The following is a 19,855-nucleotide window of genomic DNA, read 5'->3' on the forward strand; positions in this document are numbered from 1 at the left end:
ACAGCCTTTTATCCCATCTCCAATATTTGAACAAATAATAAACAAAAGCGTTCGAAGCAAACAAAATAAAAACGCACTACTTTTTTAACAGCCCTTCATGATTTTATTCTCCTGGGTTGTTTGCAGGAGATTAATCTTTTACTTCCTGGAGGCTCCAGTACAGACCTGGAGGGTTGGCATCCCGAGTTAATACTGAGATTGGCAAGTTAGCATTGATGGGGTTTGATTTTTCAATTTCCTTTTTTCAGGCAACATTTCATTCTAACTTACAAGCCTCCGGCATGTTAACTTTAAACTAATAAAACTCTGTTCCTGTCAAACTCCCAACATATTTATGTCAGCCGTGCCTTGGTATTTGCAAGACATGCGCTCCAAGGCCCTCCCGTCTATTGGAATGCTATCCGTGCTTGAAAAATGTTACAAAGGTGACTTGAGTAAAGTACGACCCCCACCATTCTTTGAAAGTGAACATCAAATATCGAGTTGCTCGGGTTCATTTCCAAGGGTTTCAAAATGTTGAGTCATTTCTGTGTGCCTTCCCTCTCTGTACATGTTCGAGCGCCTACATGCTAGTGCTTACAATTGGGATCGATTGTCATCGTTTGTGTTTCCGATCAGAAAAAGAGAGACTTGCATTTATACAGCGCCTTTCATGATCTCGACCTTCTAAAGTGCTTTACAGCCAATTAAGTACTTTTTTGAAGTGTAGTCACCGTTATAATGTAGGAAAACGCAGCAGCCAGTTTGTGCACAGCAAGCTCCCACAAACAGCAAAAGTGATAATGACCTGATCTGTTTTAGTGATGTTGGTGGATAAATATTGGCCAGGACACCGGGGAGAACTCCCCCTGATCATCTTCGAAATTGTGCCACGGGATCTTTTACGTCCATCTGAGAGCAGACCGGGCCTCGGTTTAACGTCTCATCTGAAAGACGGCACCTCCGATGGTGCAGTGCTCCCTCAGCACTGGGAGTGTCAGCCTAGATCATGTGCTCAAGTCTCTGGAGTGCGACTCAAACCCATGACCATGGAACAGCCTGGTGTCCTGGCGCGCAGCCACGGTTACTGTTGGGGAACGGTTTGTGGTGTGGCAGGTGCTGGCTGGTTCTGCTGCCGAGCATTTCAGTTATTTAGTTGCAAGTGTTTGATTTTGTTTCAAGCTTTGCTTGTTTGGATTGCGCCGCGCATGAGATTGGTGGATGGGCTGATCTTGCTGCCGACGGTGGCCTCGCTGCTGCTTCTTAGGCAGTCCCTCGGAACCGAGGATGACTTGCTTCCACATTTAAAATGAGTTCTTGGGTGACTGAGTCCAATGCGGGACCTACAGTCTCTGTCACAGGTGGGGCAGACGGTGGTTGAAGGGGCAGGTGGGTGGGGTGCTTGGGTTGACGTGCGCTCCTTGCGTTGCCTGCGCTTGGCTTCCGCTTGCTCCCGGCGAAGAGACTCGGTGTTCGGAGCCTTCCCGGGTGCTTCTCCTCCACTTTGTGCGGTCTTGGGACAGGGATTCCCAGGTGTCGGTGGAGATGTTACACTTTTTCAAGGAGGCTTTGAGGGTGTCCTTGAAGTGTTTCATCTGCCCACCTGGGGCTCTCTTGCCATGCCGGAGCTGCGAGTAGAGCACTTGTTTTGGGAGTCTCGTATCGGGCATGCGGACAATGTGACATAGAAACATAGAAGATAGGAGCAGGAGTAGGCCATTTGCCCCCTCGAGCCTGCTCTGCCATTCAATGAGATCATGGCTGATCATCCAAACTCAGTACCCTGTTCCTGCCTTCTCTCCATATCCCTTGATCCCTTTAGTCTTAAGAAATATATCTAACTCCTTCTTGAATATATTTAATGAATTGGCCTCTACTGCCTTCTTTGGCAGAGAATTCCACAGGATCACCACTCTCTGGGTGAAGAAATTCCTCCTCATCTCTGTCCTAAATGGCTTACCCCTTATCCTTAGACTATGACCCCTGGTTCTGGACTCCCCAACCATCAGGAACATCCTTCCTGCATCTAGTCTCTCTAGTCCTGTTAGAATTTTATAAGTTTCAATGAGATCCCCTCTCATTCTTCTAAACTCCAGCGAGTACAAGCCCAATCGACCCAATCTCTCCTCATACGTCATTCCTGCCATCCCAGGTATCAGCCTGGTGAATCTTCACTGCACTCCTTCCATGGCAAGAACATCCTTCCTCGGATAAGGCAACCAAAACTGCACACAATACTCAAGGTGTGGTCTCACCAAGGTCCTGTACAACTGCAGCAAGACATCCTTGTTCCTGTACTCAAACCCTCTCGCTACGAAGGCCAACATACCATTTGCCTTCTTAACCGCCTGCTGCACCTGCATGCTTACCTTCAGCGACTGGTGCACAAGGACGCCCAGGTCTCGTTGCACTTCCCCTTCTCTCAATCTATTGCCATTCAGATAATAATCTGCCTTCCTGTTTTTGACACCAAAGTGGATAACCGCTCATTTATCCACGTTATATTGCATCTGCCATGCTTCTGCCCAATCACCCAACCTGTTCAAATCATACTGGAGTTTCTCGGCATCCTCCTCACAGCACACACGCCCACCCAGCTTTGTGTCGTCTGCAAGCTTGGAGATATTACATCTAGTTCCCTCGTCCATATCATTAATATATATTGTGAATAGCTGGGGTCCAAGGACCGATCCCTGCGGTACCCCACTAGTCACTGCCTGCCATTCAGAAAAAGAGCTGTTTATTCCAACTCTCTGCTTTCTGTCTGCCAACCAGTTCTCTATCCAAGTCAATACCTTGCCCCCAATCCCATGTGCTTTAACTTTACGCGCTAATCTCTTATGCGGGACCTTATCGAAAGCCTTTTGAAAGTCCAAATACACCACATCCCCACTGGTTCTCCCTTATCTATTTTACCAGTTACATCCTCTCAAAATTCCTCTGTCGGAGCTGATCGAGCGTGGTCAAAGCTTTGATGCTGGGGATGTTGGCCTGAGCGAGAACACTGACGTTGGTGCGCCTATCCTGCCAATGGATTTGCAGGATCTTGCGGAGGCAGCGTTGGTGGTACCTCTCCAGTGCTTTGAAGTGCCTGCTGTACATGGTCCATGTCTTTGAGGCATACAGCAGGGCGGGTATCACTGCTGCTCTGTAGACCATGAGCTTAGTGCCGGGTTTGAGGTCCTGGTCTTCAAACACTCTCTTCCTCAGGCGACCGAAGGCTGCACTGGCACACTGAAGGCGGTGTTGGACTTCGTCGCCGATGCCTGCCCTTGTTGACAGTAGGCTCCTGAGGTATGGAAAGTGGTCCACGTTGTCCAAGGCCTTGTCCTGGATTTTGATAATCGGGGGGCAGTACTGTGTGGCGGGGGCAGGTTGGTAGAGGACCTTTGTCTTACGGATGTTTAGTGCACGAGATTTTTGGATGGGCTGATCTTGCTGCCGACGGCGGCCTCGCATACACACCCGACTACACACCAGGAGCCGGAAAGAGTCTTTGGGGGTGATCTGGAGCCGGCCTGACCGACAGAATCCAGGAGCTTGGGGACTTTCACCGTCGACGGCAAGGACACCAGTCCAAAGCTGATGGCGGCCCTTTATTAGCGTATCCATGTCGGGGCCCGATAGAGTTTACCAACTCTGGACAGATTCCTGGGGGTTTCATCACATGACCTCCCGCCTCCAACCGCCCTGCCCCCACTCTCCCGCCATTGGTTGCCTGACACGTTCATCCTCGCGGCGCCCCACCTTCCCGCAGCCAATCGGAAAGCGAAAGGACTCTTCTTTACCCCATTGGATGATGCTTGACTGTCAGTCAAACAACCTCCTCCCCCGCCCCCCATCCCTAATATTTCTTTAACTAATAAACAGAAGCGTTGAAAGAAAATGAAAACCCGTGTCCTGGAGATTAACCTTCAATTCTTGGAGACTCCAGGCCAATCCTGGAGGGCTGGCGACCCTCGGTGCTGATGAAGTCACCGGAACCACCAGGTCTACCCAGAGAGGAACTGGATCGGAGTCAGAAGAGTCCCCAAAGGGTTACGTTTATACAGTTCACCTCCTTGTGGGTCAGAGGAGCAGGAGATTTCCTTGAGAAACCCTTAGGCCTCTACTGCTGCGATTGCACCCTCTTTTTTCTTTTTTTTCCCCTTTTTTCACCCCCCCCCCCCCTCCTCACACTGGTCGCAAGTAGCTCCCGGCGGGTCAACACAGCAATGATCCCACAGAAATAACAACAGAAAACGCTGGAAAAACTCAGCAGGCCAGGCAACATCCATGGAGAGAGAAATAGAGTCAACGTTTCGGGTCGAAACCCTTCCTCAGGACTGAGAGAAAAGGCAGGAAATGAAACAAAAGGCAGTTTGGGGGCTGGGAAATGGGGGAGGGGATGAAAGAAGAAACATTAAGAGATATTCAAGGCGAGAGGAGATGGTAATAGGACAGGTAAAGAAACAGACAATGGTTCTAAATGAAGTGTGAAATGCGCTGGCAGAGTGGAAGACAACTGCCATGTGGGAGAGAGAGGGAAAAAAAGGAAAAGTCACAAACCAACAGTGTGGATAAAAAATATAATAGGGGCCGAGGTTATGATCTGAAGTTGTTGAACTCAATATGGAGTCCGGAAGGCTGTAAAGTGCCTAATCGGAAGATGAGGTGATCCCAAAGACTTACTTGCTCTTGGCGTGTGACCTCTCGGCTGCGCAATTTTGCACCTCTTCCCTCTAACTTCTTTCCCCGGACAGGTGGGAAGTCAGCCAACGCATTTGAACGAGGCCTGGGAGTTTTAAAAAAATCCTGGGGCCTCTTTTTTTTTGCTGCAGTTGGTGACCTTTGAACTGACATCGAAGCTCAATCTGCCAAACACCGGCCCGCCCTCCCGTTAAAATCAGCCCACCTGCTGCCGAAACCCTCGTCCATCTCTGTCACCTCCAGACTCCACTATTCCAGTGCTTTCCTGGCCGGCCTCCCGCCCTCTGTAAACTTGACCTCCTGCAAAACTCTGCTGCCCGTATCCTGACTAGCACCAAGTCCCGCTCACCTATCGCCCCTGCGCTGGCTGACCTACATTGGCTCCCCATCTGGCAACGCCTTGATTTATATTAAAAAAAAAAAAAAAAATTTTTAATTCTCATCCTTATTTTTAAATCCCTCCATGGCCCTCGCCCCCTCCCTATCTCTGTAACCCCCCTCCAGCCCTACAAACCCTCCGAGATCTCTGCGCTCTGACAATTCTGGCCTCTTGCGCATCCCCGATTTTTAATCACTCCGCCACTGGCGGCCGTGCCTTCTGTGGTGTATGTAACTTGTTCCACCTTAAGAGAACTTAAACCTGTTCCACCTTAAGAGATGTACTACTTTCTCTGGCTGCTGTATACGGTAATACCGGTGGTGACCACACCGGTATATAAGTGCTGTGTAGTAATTTGCTGGGTAGTACAGCCCTAACCTCCGAATAGTAAAGACCTATTGAAAAGTTATTCTTGTAGTCTGTGTCAGTAATTGACCTTTAAATATAACTGGAACACACAGACTTAACACCTTCAGCTGTGGAATTCCCTCCCCAAACTTCTCTACCTCTCTCTCCTCCTTGAAGACGCTCTTTAAAACCCCCCTCTTTGACCCAGCTGCCTTAGTGTCTCCTTATGTGGCCCAGTGTCACATTTTGTCTGATAACGCTTCTCTGAAGTGCCTTGGAACATGTTATAATGTTAAACACGCTGTAAATTGCAGGTTGTTGCTGCTGTTCTCGATTAGCATGTACTGCCTTACTCACCCTTTTCAGTAATATTGTGGTGTGTATATAGTCAGAAGTGTGCTGGGTTTTTTTTCATGAATACTGAATCAGAAAACATTTTTTTCCCTCCTCCTTGAAAAATAACAGGAAACCGTGGGCTTTGAGGAACATAACGACACATACGCTGTAATCTGATTTCGTCTGAGGTTACACCCAGAGAGCCTGGAAGGTTGCTGTTGCATCTGCTCAGAACAAGCTCCTTTTCACGTCAGCTGTGGCTCAGTGGGTAGCACCCTCGTCTCCGAGTCAGAAGGTTGTGGGTTCAAGTCCCACTCCGGGGACTTGAGCACAAAATCTAGGCTGACACTCCCAGTGCAGTGCTGAGGGAGCGCTGCTCTCGCTCGGGTGGAAGTAAAAGATCCCCGGGCACTATTTCGAAGAAGAGCAGGGGAGTTCTTCCAGGTGCCCCGGGCCCAATGTTTATCCCTCAACCAACATCACTAAAAGCAGATTATCTGGTCATTATCACATTGCTGTTCGTGGGAGCTTGCTGTGTGCAAATTGACTGCCGCGTTTCCTACAGTGACTACACTAAAGCGCCTTGGGATGTCCTGAGGTTGTGAAAGGTGCGATAGCAATGCAAGTTTTTTCATTCTATCTTTTTAGTTCAAATATTGGTGTAGCAGCTCATGGAGGCAATTGTCTTTTTTTTAATCTTATTTCTCCCGGCAAGGGGTGGCTGAAAAGGAGATTAAAACAAAAATGACAATTCGGCAGATTCATTTTTCTTTGAGTTGCAGATTTTTCTCCTCTTCTCAACACCAGCTTGCATTCATGCAGCGTCTTCCACCTACTGAAACATAAGAAATAGGAGCAGGAGTCGGCCATTCGGCCCCTCGGTGAGATCATGGCTGATCTTCTGCCTCAACTCCATTCACTGGCCCTATCGCCACATCCCTTGATGCCCTTACTAGTCAGAAATCTATCGACTTCTGTTCTGAATATACCCAATGACTGAGCCAAGGCATGTTCGCAGGAGGCCTCCTGACGTTTGGTGGGTTTCTCGGCCCACCTTCTTGGGCTTCATCCAAGGGCGCCAATCTTCATCGATAAAGACCTCGACATTGAGCGTCTGCAAGCTGTTGGACGGGAGGGGTGGGGGCGAGGTGGAGGGGCGTGCATCATATTCATACCTACTCCTTTTTAATAGCCTTGGGTGGGGGCTAGGGTTGCCAACTCTAGTTGGGCGTATTCTTGAGCACCAGTCGCTGAAGGTAAGCATGCAGGTGCAGCAGGCAGTTAAGAAGGTAAATGGTATGTTGGCCTTCGTAGCGAGAGGGTTTGAGTACAGGAACAAGGATGTCTTGCTGCAGTTGTACAGGGTCTTGTGTGCAGTTTTGGTCGCCTTATCTGAGGAAGGATGTTCTTGCCATGGAGGGAGTGCAGCGAAGATTCACCAGGCTGATACCTGGGATGGCAGGAATGACGTATGAGGAGAGATTGGGTCGATTGGGCTTGTACTCGCTGGAGTTTAGAAGAATGAGAGGGGATCTCATTGAAACTTATAAAATTCTGACAGGACTAGACAGACTAGATGCAGGAAGGCTGTTCCCGATGGTCGGGGAGTCCAGAACCAGGGGTCACAGTCTAAGGATAAGGGGTAAGCCATTTAGGACAGAGATGAGGAGGAATTTCTTCACCCAGAGAGTGGTGAACCTGTGGAATTCTCTACCACAGAAGGCAGTAGAGGCCAATTCATTAAATATATTCAACAAGGAGTTGGATATATTTCTTAAGGCTAAAGGGATCAAGGGATATGGGGAGAAAGCAGGGACAGGGTACTGAATTTGGATGATCAGCCATGATCTCATTGAATGGCGGAGCAGGCTCAAGGGGCCGAATGGCCTGCTCCTGCTCCTATCTTCTATTCCTGAAGGTTTCATCATATGACCTCCTGCCTCCAACTGTCCCGCCCCCCCCCCCCCCCCCCCACACTCCTGCCATTGGTTGCCCGGCGTGTCCATCCTCGCGGTGCCCCGCCTTCCCCCGACCAACTGGGAAATTAATCTTTGTTAACCGATTGGGTGATTCTTGACTCTCAGACTTTTTTTCTCCCCATATTTTTACAGCTAATAAGCAAAAGTGTTCAAAGAAAATTTTAAAGCACTTTTTTTTTTAATGCCCCTATAATTGTTCTCCCAGGGATTGCTCGCTGCAGTGTCCTGGGGATTAGTCTGCAATTCCTGGAGAAGCCAGGCCAATCCTGGAGGGTTGGCAATTCTGGGGGGGTGAAGACACCAGTTGAGCAAGAGTGTATAGGATCCTATACTTAAAGCGAGGGAAAGATGTCCGGAAGAATCCTTGGAGAACTACGTATTCTAAACACCATGCGTGGTGCTTATAGCTCCAGGCTGCTTTGAATATGTTCAAAGCAAATATACAGTGATATTGTTTCACTTTATCATAATTCCACATTATCGTTTTTCACTGCAAGCGCCATGTCTCCATCAAGTGGGAAGACCCTCCACCGTGACACTTGTTCTGTGGATGAGATGAATTATTCAGCAGAGGGAGGACGGCCCAATGATACAAGCTTATCTTGTTACATCCTCAAAGGCTGCCGGGACAAACCGCTGAATGAAATTATTGCTTAGAAGTGCTGTGTGAATCTGAGCACTCTAATGAGGTGATTAAACATCATAAAGTGAATTAACACACAGGTTTGCAGAACAGGCACTGAGATTTATTAAATGTGGTCCTTTTCTTTTCATTATTGGATATTCCCTATTTGAGACTTCAGATCGAAGTTGTGAAATTGGGCTGCGTACGCGGAGGGCAATCTTGGCTTTCTATTAAGGTCATGTATTTGATCATTCTTTTGCAAACCAGCTTCCTGAAAGCTTGCACCTGACGACTCTGCAGCCCTCAAACATAAAGAGATAGAAAGAACTGCATTTCTATAAAAGCAAATTGCTACGGATTCTGGAAATCCGAAATAAAAACAGAAAATGCTGGCAATACTCAGCATGTTAGCATTTATATAGCGCTCTTCACATCTGTCCCAAAGCGCTTTACTGCCAATTAAGTACTTTAAAAATGTAGTCAACGGTGTGATGTAGGAAATGCGGCAGCCAATTCTTGGGATGTTGGCGTCACGAGCAAGGCCAGCATTTATTGCCCATCCCTAGTTGCCCTTGAGAAGGTGGTGGTGAGCCGCCGCCTTGAACCGCTGCAGTCTGTGTGGTGAAGGTACTCCCACAGTGCTGTAAGGGAGGGAGTTCCAGGATTTTGACCCAGCGACGATGAAGATACGGTGACATATACCCAAGTCGGCATGGTATGTGACTTGGAGGGGAACTTGGAGGTGGTGATGTTCCCATGCGCCTGCTGCCCTTGTCCTTCTAGCTAGTGGAGGTCGCGGTTTTGGGAAGTGCTGTCGAAGATGCCTTGGCAAGTTGCTGCAGTGCATCCTGTGGCTGGTACACACTGCAGCCACGGTGTGCCAGTGGTGGAGCGAACGGATGTTTAAGGTGGTGAATGGGCTACCGATCAAGCGGGCTGCTTTGTCCTGGATGGTTGGATGGTGTCGAGCTTCTTGTGTTGCTGGAGCTGCACTCATCCTGGCAAGTGGAGAGTATTCCATCACACTCCTGACTTGTGCCTTGTAGATGGTGGAAAGGCTTTGGGGAGTCAGGAGTTGAGTCACTCGCAGCAGAATACCGAGCCTCTGATCTGCCCTTGTAGCCATAGTATTTATGTGTCTGGTCCAATTAAGCTTCTGGTCAGTGGTGACCCCCAGGATGTTGATGGTGGGGGATTCGGCGATGGTAATGCCGTTGAATGTCAAGGGGCGGTGGTTCATGGAACCCTGCTGAAAGAAGAAAGGGTAAATTTATGAAATTGTACTGGTGACACAAAGCCTTGATCGCTGGGAGTAATAATTGTGCATTTGGTGCCTACCATGATTGTGGGCGAAGGAAATACACACCTGGTATCCCAAGCAGGTCAAGCTTGGCTCCAGGAGTAGAATTCTGTAAAATTACCCCTATAATGTTTACCTTATGATTCCCATTTACAGTGAAACCTGCATAAACAGACACTGCCAAAATGTGGATACTTATTGAGAGAGCCAAATAACTTGCATGGTAAAATATACAAGAGGCACTCTGAGACCACAGACACTCGCAAATTACAAACTACAGGCTGCTTTCAATGCCCCAAGCTCTTTCACAACTTCAAACACGGGACACCGCCTGTTCCATGAACCACCTCCCCTCGACATCTCAGGGGAAGGCGGGGCACCGCAAGGATGGACGCGCCGGGCAACCAATGGCGGGAGTGTGGGGGCGGGGCAGTTGGAGGCAGGAGGTCATGTGACATACAAGAGGATACCTCTTCATGGGGATCGCAGTTAAAAGTTGGTCTGTTTCTAACGAGGGTTCAAAAGTAGCAATGGCAAAGAGCCAGAATGAAACCTGGCCCAGGGAGAACTAAGGAGTGAAGAAGTCAATCACTTTTGAGTGCATTAAAAAGAAAACTTTAGTGTGATTTTACTATAGTGTGTTCATTACTGCTGGGGCCCTAGTGTTCAGGTACTTCATAAAAGCAGTGTCTCTCTCTCGCATCTGGCTTTAGAGATTCTCTCCACTTAAATGAAAATTATGCCAAATCCTAGGTTTCTACTGGTGAAAGATCAGTGTCTTATTTTATTATTACTGAAGAACACAAATTGCACAAAAAGCAAATTACTGCGGATGCTGGAAATTTACAATAAAAGCCGAAAATGCTGGAAACACTCAGCAGGTCAGGCAGCATCTGTGGAAAGAGAAAGAGTTAACGTTTCAGGCCGATGGCCGTTCATTAGAAAATAGCAGTTTTAATTTAATTACACAGGGTGCTTTATCCATTGTATAATGACAAAAGTACCTTGAAGCTGAAATAAAAATCAAAATTGGAATAAAGCTTCTCCCGTGTTTTGTTATATAGAATTAAAAATATCTTTACATTTGTCTTAATTGAAATTGTTTTTATGAACCGAATCGGCTTTCCCTAAGCTCTGGAATTCCCTCCCTAAACCTCTCCGCCTCTCTCGCCTCCTTTTAAGATGCTCCTTAAGAGTGTCAGCTGTGGCTCAGTGGGTAGCACACTCGCCTCTGAGTCAGAAGGTTGTGGGTTTGTTCAACTCCAGAGACTTGAGCATAAAAACCTAGACTGACACTCCAGTGCAGTGCTGAGGGAGTGCTCCACTGTCGGAGGTGCTGTCTTTTGGATGAGACGTTAAACCGAGGCCCCGTCTGTGCTCTCAGGTGGACGTAAAAGATCCCATGGCACGATTTCAAGAAGAGCAGGGGAGTTGTCGCCAATATTTATCCCTCAGTCAACATAACAAAAACAGATTATCTGGTCATTATCACATTGCTGTTTGTGGGAGCTTGCTGTGTGCAAATTGGCTGCCGCGTTTCCTACACTTACAACAGTGACTACACTTCAAAAAGTACTTCATTGGCTGTAAAGCACTTTGGGACATCCAGTGGACGTGAAAGGCGCTATATAAATGCAAGTCTTTCTTAAAACCTACCTCTTTGACCAAGCTTTAGGTTATCTGCCCTAATATCTCCTTATGTGGCTTGGTGGCAAATTTTGTTTGATAATCCCTCCTGTGAAGCACCTTGGGACGTTTTACTACATTAAAGGCGCTATATAAATGCAAGTTATAGTTGCTGCTGTTGCTCAGATCCTGTGTCTGATATGTCATTATTAGTGAATCGGACCTTTGGATTCTCTTCCGATTTGTGTTACTCACACGACTCTTTCGATAATGGCACAGCAGTTCCATATGCAGAAGCTGCTTGAGGCATTGAAACCACAGCGCAGAAGGGGCCATTCGGCCCATTGTACCTGTGCTGGTGATAGCTCTTCTATTCTGATCCTAATTCCCGTCCCTCAATTTAAGCAACTTTGAATGAAGAGTCGACTGTATTCAGTAACTTCTTCAATTACAACCTGATCTGGAGTGAATGGATTGCATTCTAATTAGAAGTTAATATAACGAGTGAGCTGAAAGGTGTTGTACTTTATTTTAAAAACCAGGCAATTGTTATTTTGTTGTTTAATAAGATAAGATCTAAAACAAAAAGCTTAGCTAAGAAAAGCATGTTTAACAAAAAGCAATGGAGCAGTGTTTCAGCTGTGTGGTATCATAGCCATTAGCTTGCATCATAATGGGTGGTTGGAAGCAGGGTGTGTGAAGTGCATGTGTTTTTTTGCAATGGTTTCCTAGGTTACCCACATATTACATTAACTGTTTTTGAGGTTTCTTTTTCCTCATTACACCACTGGGTATTTTATTCATTGTATAATGACAAAGGCACCTTAAAGCTGAAATAAAAAATCAAAATTGGAATAAAGCTTCTCCTGTGTTTTGTCATAGAATTTTAAAATAAACTTTACATTTGTCTTAATTGGAATTTATGGACAGAATCTGCTTTATTCTACCCTAAGCTCTGGAATTCCTTCCTTAAACCTCTCCGCCTCTCTACCGCGCTCTTCTTTAAGACACTCCTTCATGCATACCTCTGTTATCGCATTTGTCCTAATATCTCATGTGGCTCGGTGTCAAATTTTGTCTTCTAACACTCCTGTGAAGCGCCCTGGGAAGTTTTACTATGTTAAAGGTGCTATATAAATGCAAGTTGTTGTTGCTCGGATCCTGCGTCTGATGTACAAGTGTGTCATATTAGTGAATCTGATCTTTGGATTCTCTTCTGATTTGCGTTACTCATGCTAGTCTTTGTTAATGGGTTGAGTCAGAAGGTTGTGGGTTCAGGTCCTCCTCCAGAGATTTGAGCATAAAAATCTAGACTGACACTCTAGTGCAGTTCTGAGGGAGTGCTCCACTGTCGGAGCTGCTGTCTTCAGATGAGATGTTAAACCGAGGCCCCGCCTGCGCTCTCAAGTGGATGTAAAAGACCCCGTGGCACTATTTCGAAAAAGAGCAGGGGAGTTCTCCCCGATGTCCTAACCAATATATATTCTTCACTCGACATCACAAACCGATTATCTGGTCAATGTCACATTGCTGTTTGTGGGAGCTTGCTGTGCGCAAATTGGCTGCCACGTTTCCTACATTACAACAGTGGCTACATTTCAAAAAGTACTTCATTGGCTGTAAAGTGCCTTGGGACGTCCTGAGGTCGTGAAAGGAGGTGTATAAATGCAAGTCTTTGATTCTGATTCAAAGAAAAAATGTTTTCCCAGGTCCAGATGGATCTTGTTGTCTATCAATAATTACATAACCTAATGTCTTGCTCAGGCAGTTTTTTAAAACTATTTGCTTGCAAGCATTCAATGGACCAATTGAAAAGCAGCTGTGGCGATGTCTCACTAACGGCCAATTCTGATGGAATATGTCTAGCCCCTCCCGAAGCACAGATACTGTTCCAAGATCTACCATCTTGCTTTGTGTGTCTGAACTGTTAGTTCTTCACACTGCATTAATCTAATGCCAGCAAGTCCTATGTTTATACAGAGAAAATTTCCAAACATAACACTTTGTATAAAATAACAGCAGCAGAAAATGCTGGAAACACTCAGCAGGCCAAGCAGCATCCGTGAAGAGAGAAACAGAGTTTAACGTTTCAGGTCTGTGACCCTTCGTCCGAACTGGAAAAAGTTAGGGATGTAACCGGCTTTAAGCAGGTGCAGAGTCAGGGAAAGGGGGGAGCGGAGGAAGGAACTAAAGGGACGGTTTGTGCTAGAATGTATATTTGCTTGCAAGTTTACTGAGAATTTTTTTCCTGGAGTTTCAATAGAATGTATGGATATCTTTTTCCTTTTTAATTAATAACAGGTGGAGTAGGATTACTGCTATATTTCAGGGCACCAATTTGCATTTGGATGGCTAGTAGATAGTATCCTCTTGCACTAGGGTTGCCAACTCTGGCTGGATGTATTCCTGGAGGTGTCGTCACATGACCTTTCACCTCCAAACCCCCATGCTCCCCCGTTGGTCAAGCCCGACATGCCCATCTTCACTATGCCCCGCCTTCCCACACCCAAGTGCTACCTGATTGGATGATGCTAGACTGTCGGTCAAACAGCCAATCTTCCCATCGCCGATCTTTTTGCAACTCGTAAATAAGAGTGCTCAAAGAAAATGGAAACAACATGCACTTTTTTTTTTAATGACCCTGTGATTTTTCTCCTGGTTTGCTCGCAGCAGCGTCCTGGAGATTAATTTCTAATTCCTGGATACTCCAGGCCAATCCTGGAGGGTTGGCAGCCCTAACTTGCACCCATATTGCATGACTTACACTTGTGTCCCTGGCATTTTGGCACCGCCCCCCCCCCCCCGGGATGGGTTGAAGTCGGACTGCCTGGGTTAGGAATCATAACTGTCGTATTTTTACAATGGCTAGCTAACCTTAGTGACCTTGTGTATAGTGAGTTACACAATTACAGTGGGGAAGGAGGGAGCATTCGGGTATAAGAGCACTTGGGTGAGCTGGATGTAGATACAAACATATGATATTGATGGGTAGGAAAAGACCAGTTGGCCCATCAAGCCTGCCCCACACCGTGATGGCTGGAGCTTCATAACCAAACTCTTCTTACCCCTCCCCACCCCCCTCCCCCCGCCCCGCCTCATCCCCCATAATCTCCTAGAAAAAGCAAAAAGACAGGAAAAAACCCGGGGCCGATAAGGGAAAAAATACTCTGGAAAATTCCTCTCCGACCCCCTCAGGTGATGGAAAACAGTCCAGGAGATCACACGGACCAAGTGTTCTCGAAAAAGACACTTACCTGCGATCTCTGCCCCAGTCAGGAACCGGTCCAGCTCCCTCTTGTGTGTGTGAATTTTTATAGGGGGATGTGGGGTTTGGGATTGGGAAGCGTGAATAGCGAGACTGAAAGACTCAGATTGGGGAAGACTAGGAAAAGATGGAACTGGGAAGCTTTATTATTGCGTCCCGATGGTTCCGAAAGCACGCTCGCTGTTTCGCCTCGAGCTGACTGTTGAGCAATGTTGCTGTGCGACGTAGAAGTTTGCAGCATTACTGGTGTGATCTGGGTTGTGCAGGGACCGATATTATTCATGAGCAAACCGCCATGAATGATTGTGGAAGGGAAGGGAAGGATTGCTCTGATTGGTTGCTAATATGTAGTGATGTTACGGTTACTTCAGTTATGTGGAGAGCCTGGAGAAGCTGGGACTGTTCTCCTTTAGAGCAGAGAATGTTAAGGGGAGATTTAAATAGAAGTGTTCAGAATTATGATGAGAGTAAATGAGAAACTGGCAGGAGGTCTGGTAACCAGAGGACGCAGATTTAAGCTAATTGGCAAAAGAGCCAGGGGGAAGATGAGAAATTTTGAGACTCTAAATATGGAGAAACTATTTCCACTGGCAGAAACCAGAGTGGTGGTTGAGAATTTATTTTTTACGCAGAGAGTTATGATCTGGAATGCACTGCCTGAAAGGGTGGTAGATTCAGATTTAATAGCTTTCAAAAGGGAATTGGAGAAAGACTTGAAGAAAAGGAAACATTTACAGGGCTATGGGGGAAGAGCAGGGGCAGTGGGACTAATTGGATAGCGCGTTCAAAGAGCTGGCATGGGCACGACGGGCCGAATGGCCTCCTCCTCTGCTGTGATTTTAGGAAAGTCCATTTTGCATGCACTTGGACTGCTGTGTCTTGACAATTGCAGGCACAGGTGTAGTTGATGGCTCTCTTCAGCCAGTAATAGCTCAGGGTCAAGCTGCCAACTGCAGACTCATCCTTTAACTGTCTCGGGCAGGCATCCTAGAAATTACATTGAAGATGGTACTCAAAAGACAGTTTTACAAGTAAGCTTAATTCTGTTAGTGTGAAAGGTGACAGCGTTAGGCAAAGGCAGTAAAATCCAGCAGGTTGTATAGCGGAGCAGTCGATCTGCAGCATCGAGTTTACTTCCCACTCCCCAGTATTCTGAGCTATCGACAGTAGGTTGAGGGGGGAAACAGAAAGGTGAGTAAAACGCACTTTTCAAGAAGTATTTTGGTTGGGTTTACCTTCCCTTCTCCTAACTGGTCGTTCATGGGCTACTTGCTTTCATAAGTTCTCCTTTTAAGGAAATCAAGAAGAGCGCTGTGACTGCGCACCATCGTATGTTAGTAGCGTTGCATATGGTGAATTGGACGATGCAATGTTTTATACCAAAAGGCTCGTTGTGCCATGTATCGCACATTGGGGGTTAAATTGGGTCACATAGCGCCCGTTTTTCAGGCGCTACGCGGCCTCCTAAGCCCCCGACCAGAAGTGCGCCACCCGCCATATTTGGTAAAGACAAACTAGGCGTCCTTTACCCATGCCTGAAGCAGGCATTGGCCCCTTTGCATATGTAAGTAAGGGGCCTGACGCTTGCCTCAGGTCCCCCCGTTGCAACATTTGTTTTCCCCAGAGTGCTTCTGGGAAAGCCAACCCTAAACATCACGTAAAAAAATAAACAAAAGGTAAGTACTTGCCACAATCAGCACCCCGATCACCGCCGTTCTCGGTCCCGAGATCCAGGCCTCCCTCAACCCTCCGATTCCTCCCCCACCCCTGGCCCACCAATCCCATCTCCGAGGGCCCGGTCCCGAGCTCAAGCACTTGCCTCTGGGCCTCTGCACGAGCAGCAGCCCAGACTTGGGGCACCTACCTCCTCCCGCAGCGTATGATGAGGTCCAAGACCCAAAACCCTGGACTCCACGGACCTTGCCATTTGTGCGCGGGGGAATAACACTGTGGTGGGGTGCGGCGCTCTGAATTTAACCCCCGTTATGTTATTAATCTTGTCATTGATTTGCAGTGCTTGAACAAGATAAACACCATTTTTATTACACGGTAGCCTGGAATATTTACCATCAAATTCTCTCATGGTCTTGATTTATTATATGGACCTTCTATATATGTACTGATTTTTTAATCTCTTTTTATTAAAGTACACAATATGCAGCAAGGTGGTAGACACCGTGCGTCAGGTTGGGGCTTGGTACTTGGCATTTACCAGCATGAGAGAGAGAGCGAGCGAGCCATGGGATTGAGAAGAATTGGGGCCCAATGGTTGTTTTTCATCAAAAAAAGATTTTGGTCAAATAAAGCTTCCAAAATTTCTTTCGCTTGTTTTCCCTTTGCCAGTGCAACTATTTAGCGAGCAAGCTAAGTTGATTAGAATGTGTTCATTTTGCGAGTATGGACAGAGGTCTATAATTGGCCTGTGGGGTAGAAATCAGAATGCGCTGCGCCTGTACTTCGGGCATAAAGCGGGCGCAAGCCGCAAAGCACGCCGATTTAGCATCGAGGCAGCCTGATTCCAATCTGGGCATGGCGTTGGGCCCACTGCTAAATTTGTCGGGCCCATTATCCTAATTAACATATGCAAAGAGGCCTATCGCCCGTTGAGGACACCTCTACAAAACTTGTTACCGATGAACGGTTGGGCGGGGTGGGGGAGGCGGAAGTTATCTGGCAATACAAAAACGGAACAGTCAGGAATTTGTGGATGTTTCCGTTGTGTATTTAACCAACTCTGAGTGTGGTCTGTCTCTTGCATTGTAGAATGGAGGGACTGCGACATCAAATAGCAGGCAGAAGTGGTCTTCAATAAAGATTCCATTTTATGCTGTTGAAACCATTGTTGGAAACTCCTTACTTGCCTGCGGCACATCTCGTGGTCAGTGCAAGCACTTATTCATACCGCTTGTCCTTTTGAATTCGCTTCTCCCTTAGCTTGAATTAGCTTCTCCCTTAGCTTGAGCGACATCAATCTGAACGTGCACCATGTCCAACAATCGGACATGTCGACTTCGGAACGGGTCCATATCGTTTGTTTTAGAACCTAGAATTGCTGAAAAAATTCAATTATCAGAGCTACGGGGGTGGGTGGGGGGAGAGAAAGTCAGCTTCCATCCAACCAAGACTTCTTGAATTGAAATACATACTTGGGTGTCTAAACACAACTGTGATAATAAATGTTTTGTTTATAATTAGTCCAAAATCATTTATATTACATTTTTGGACAGGCGTATCGTGAATTCAGAGACCAAGAGCTATCCAGGCAAGAACTGAACTGTCAGCTTGCAACTGCTCAAACCCGGAGTCTCCTGGGTGCCTTCCATCAGACGTAGATTCGAACCTGGGATCCAGAAGTGAAGTGTAGCACGCTGACCCATTGTACCATCCAGTTCCTTTTTTTCTTTTTAAGTTACTTGTTACTGCACTGGCGGGGGGGCAGCCTATTCCAACTTTCCCCTTCTCCCTGGGTTGGATAGCGATGTGTCAGTTCATTCAAATATCTATTCAATGTGTGCACGCGCGACACAAGATTGTCGAGGAACAGCGCCTCATCTTCCGATTAGGCACTTTACAGCCTTCCGGACTCTCTATCGCGTTCAACAACTTCAGATCATAACCTCGGCCCCTTTTATATTTTTTGATGTGCCTCAATGAATCCGAGACTCAATGTTAACTGAACAAAGCAAGGCTTTTATTAACTCAGAAAGTAATACACATTGGAGAAGTGTCTCTCATCCAGAGATCTGCTGTACTGTCTGAGAGACACGCTGGGGCTTGCTTAAGTAGGGGCCTACACACAATACAATCCAGGTAAGGAACTGAAACTAAACTAACACAGGGAATACAGCGCCTGATGAATGGCATATTTCATCACATTTTTTATCCACACTTTTGGTTTGTGACTTTTCCTTTTTTCCCTCTCTCTCCCACATGGCAGCTGTCTCTCACTCTGCCAGCGCATTTCACACTTCATCTAGAGCCATTGTCTGTTTCTTTACCTGTCCTATTACCGTCTCGTCTCGCCTTGAATATCTCTTAATGTCTCTTCTTTCATCCCCTCCCCCATTTCCCAGCCCCCCAAACTGCCTTTTGTTTCATTTCCTGCCTTTTCTCTCAGTTCTGTAGAAGGGTTTCGACCCAAAACGTTGACTCTCTCTTTCTCCACGGATGTTGCCTGGCCTGCTGAGTTTTTCCAGCGTTTTATGTTGTTATTACAAGATTGTCTTTGTCAGGCAACAGAATGTTTGTAACGGCAGAGCTGGAGTTTGGAAATTGGCTGGAGGCCGGTAGAATATATATTTCTGCTCTGAAATTGGATTTAAAGGAGTAGTTTTAATTTAAAAAATTTCTAAAGCAGATTAGAAATCTCTTCACTTCTTATTGGGTTTGTGAATGCTGACATGGAGCCTCGGTTACATATAAATTGTTAATAATTCTGCAGATCAAATAATGAGAAAGGGTAATTGAGTAAAGTGTAGAAGGCTGGGAGCAAATTTGATATCAGGAACATGTTGTTCCAAGGTTCTTGCCAGCCTATTGAAACCTCTGAGCTTCTGAGAAGAAAACTTAAGAGTATTAATGAAACAGATATATTAAATCAAATTAAGTCTCGAAAATAACACCACAATGTGAAGGTCTCTTGACTCCTGTTGTATCTTATTTATATACAACACCTTGAGGAAGCGGAGTATTTTTTTATTAATAGTAGTACTGAGCAATTTCTTCACTTAATTAGGATTTAGCAGCCCTCTTTCCCCAAGCCTAGGGAAATAAAATCTAAATTGCAAAGTTCAAATCAAATCTATCATTCGGATGAGACATTAAACCGAGGCCCCGTCTGCCCCCTCGGGTGGATGGTAAAGATCACACGGCACTATTTCAAAGAAGAGCAGGGGAGTTCTCCCCGGTGTCCCGGCCAATGTTTATCCCTCAATCAACATCGCTAAAAGCAGATTATCTGGTCATTTTCACATTGCTGTATGTGAGACCTTGCTGTGTGCAAATTGGCTGCCGCATTTTCTACATTGGATACACTTCAAAAGTACTTTCTTGGCTGTAAAGTGCTTTGGGAACATCCTGAGATCGTGAAAGGTGCTATATAAATGCAAGTCTTTCTTGAGTGCCTGTTGACATCACTGTCAACCAATGAGTTGGCGGCATGGCGAGACTGGCAGCAAACGGTCTATTTTACAGCAAACAGAGTCTATTTCCACAGCAAATAGAGTCTATTTAAAAAGAGTCTCCACGAACCACAGCAAACCGAATTCATGACTGAAACTGCAGCAACGTCTCTTGATATAAGCAGGATTATTTCTCCAGTAAAATGCAG

At 46.4% G+C, this 19,855-nt stretch overlaps 1 protein-coding gene and 1 long non-coding RNA gene across 4 annotated transcripts in view; one reads left to right on the forward strand and one right to left on the reverse strand.

The window, feature by feature from the left end:
* The window catches only part of LOC147115250 (myelin basic protein-like), a 221,236-nt gene that overhangs the window by 63,486 nt on the left and 137,895 nt on the right, over positions 1–19,855 (forward strand). The gene's annotated exons all lie outside the window — the stretch shown is intronic.
* Positions 8,192–19,855, reverse strand: part of LOC147115251 (uncharacterized) — a 57,063-nt gene continuing 45,399 nt past the window's right edge. Inside the window, exon 3 of the long non-coding RNA XR_015079095.1 lies at positions 8,192–9,581. This is a non-coding gene — a long non-coding RNA (uncharacterized LOC147115251). The remainder of the gene's footprint in view (positions 9,582–19,855) is intronic.

Source organism: Somniosus microcephalus, chromosome 7 (genome assembly GCF_052327205.1).
Source record: "Somniosus microcephalus isolate GS21.2 chromosome 7, FLI_Smic_1.0, whole genome shotgun sequence".
Lineage (NCBI taxonomy): Eukaryota > Metazoa > Chordata > Chondrichthyes > Squaliformes > Somniosidae > Somniosus > Somniosus microcephalus.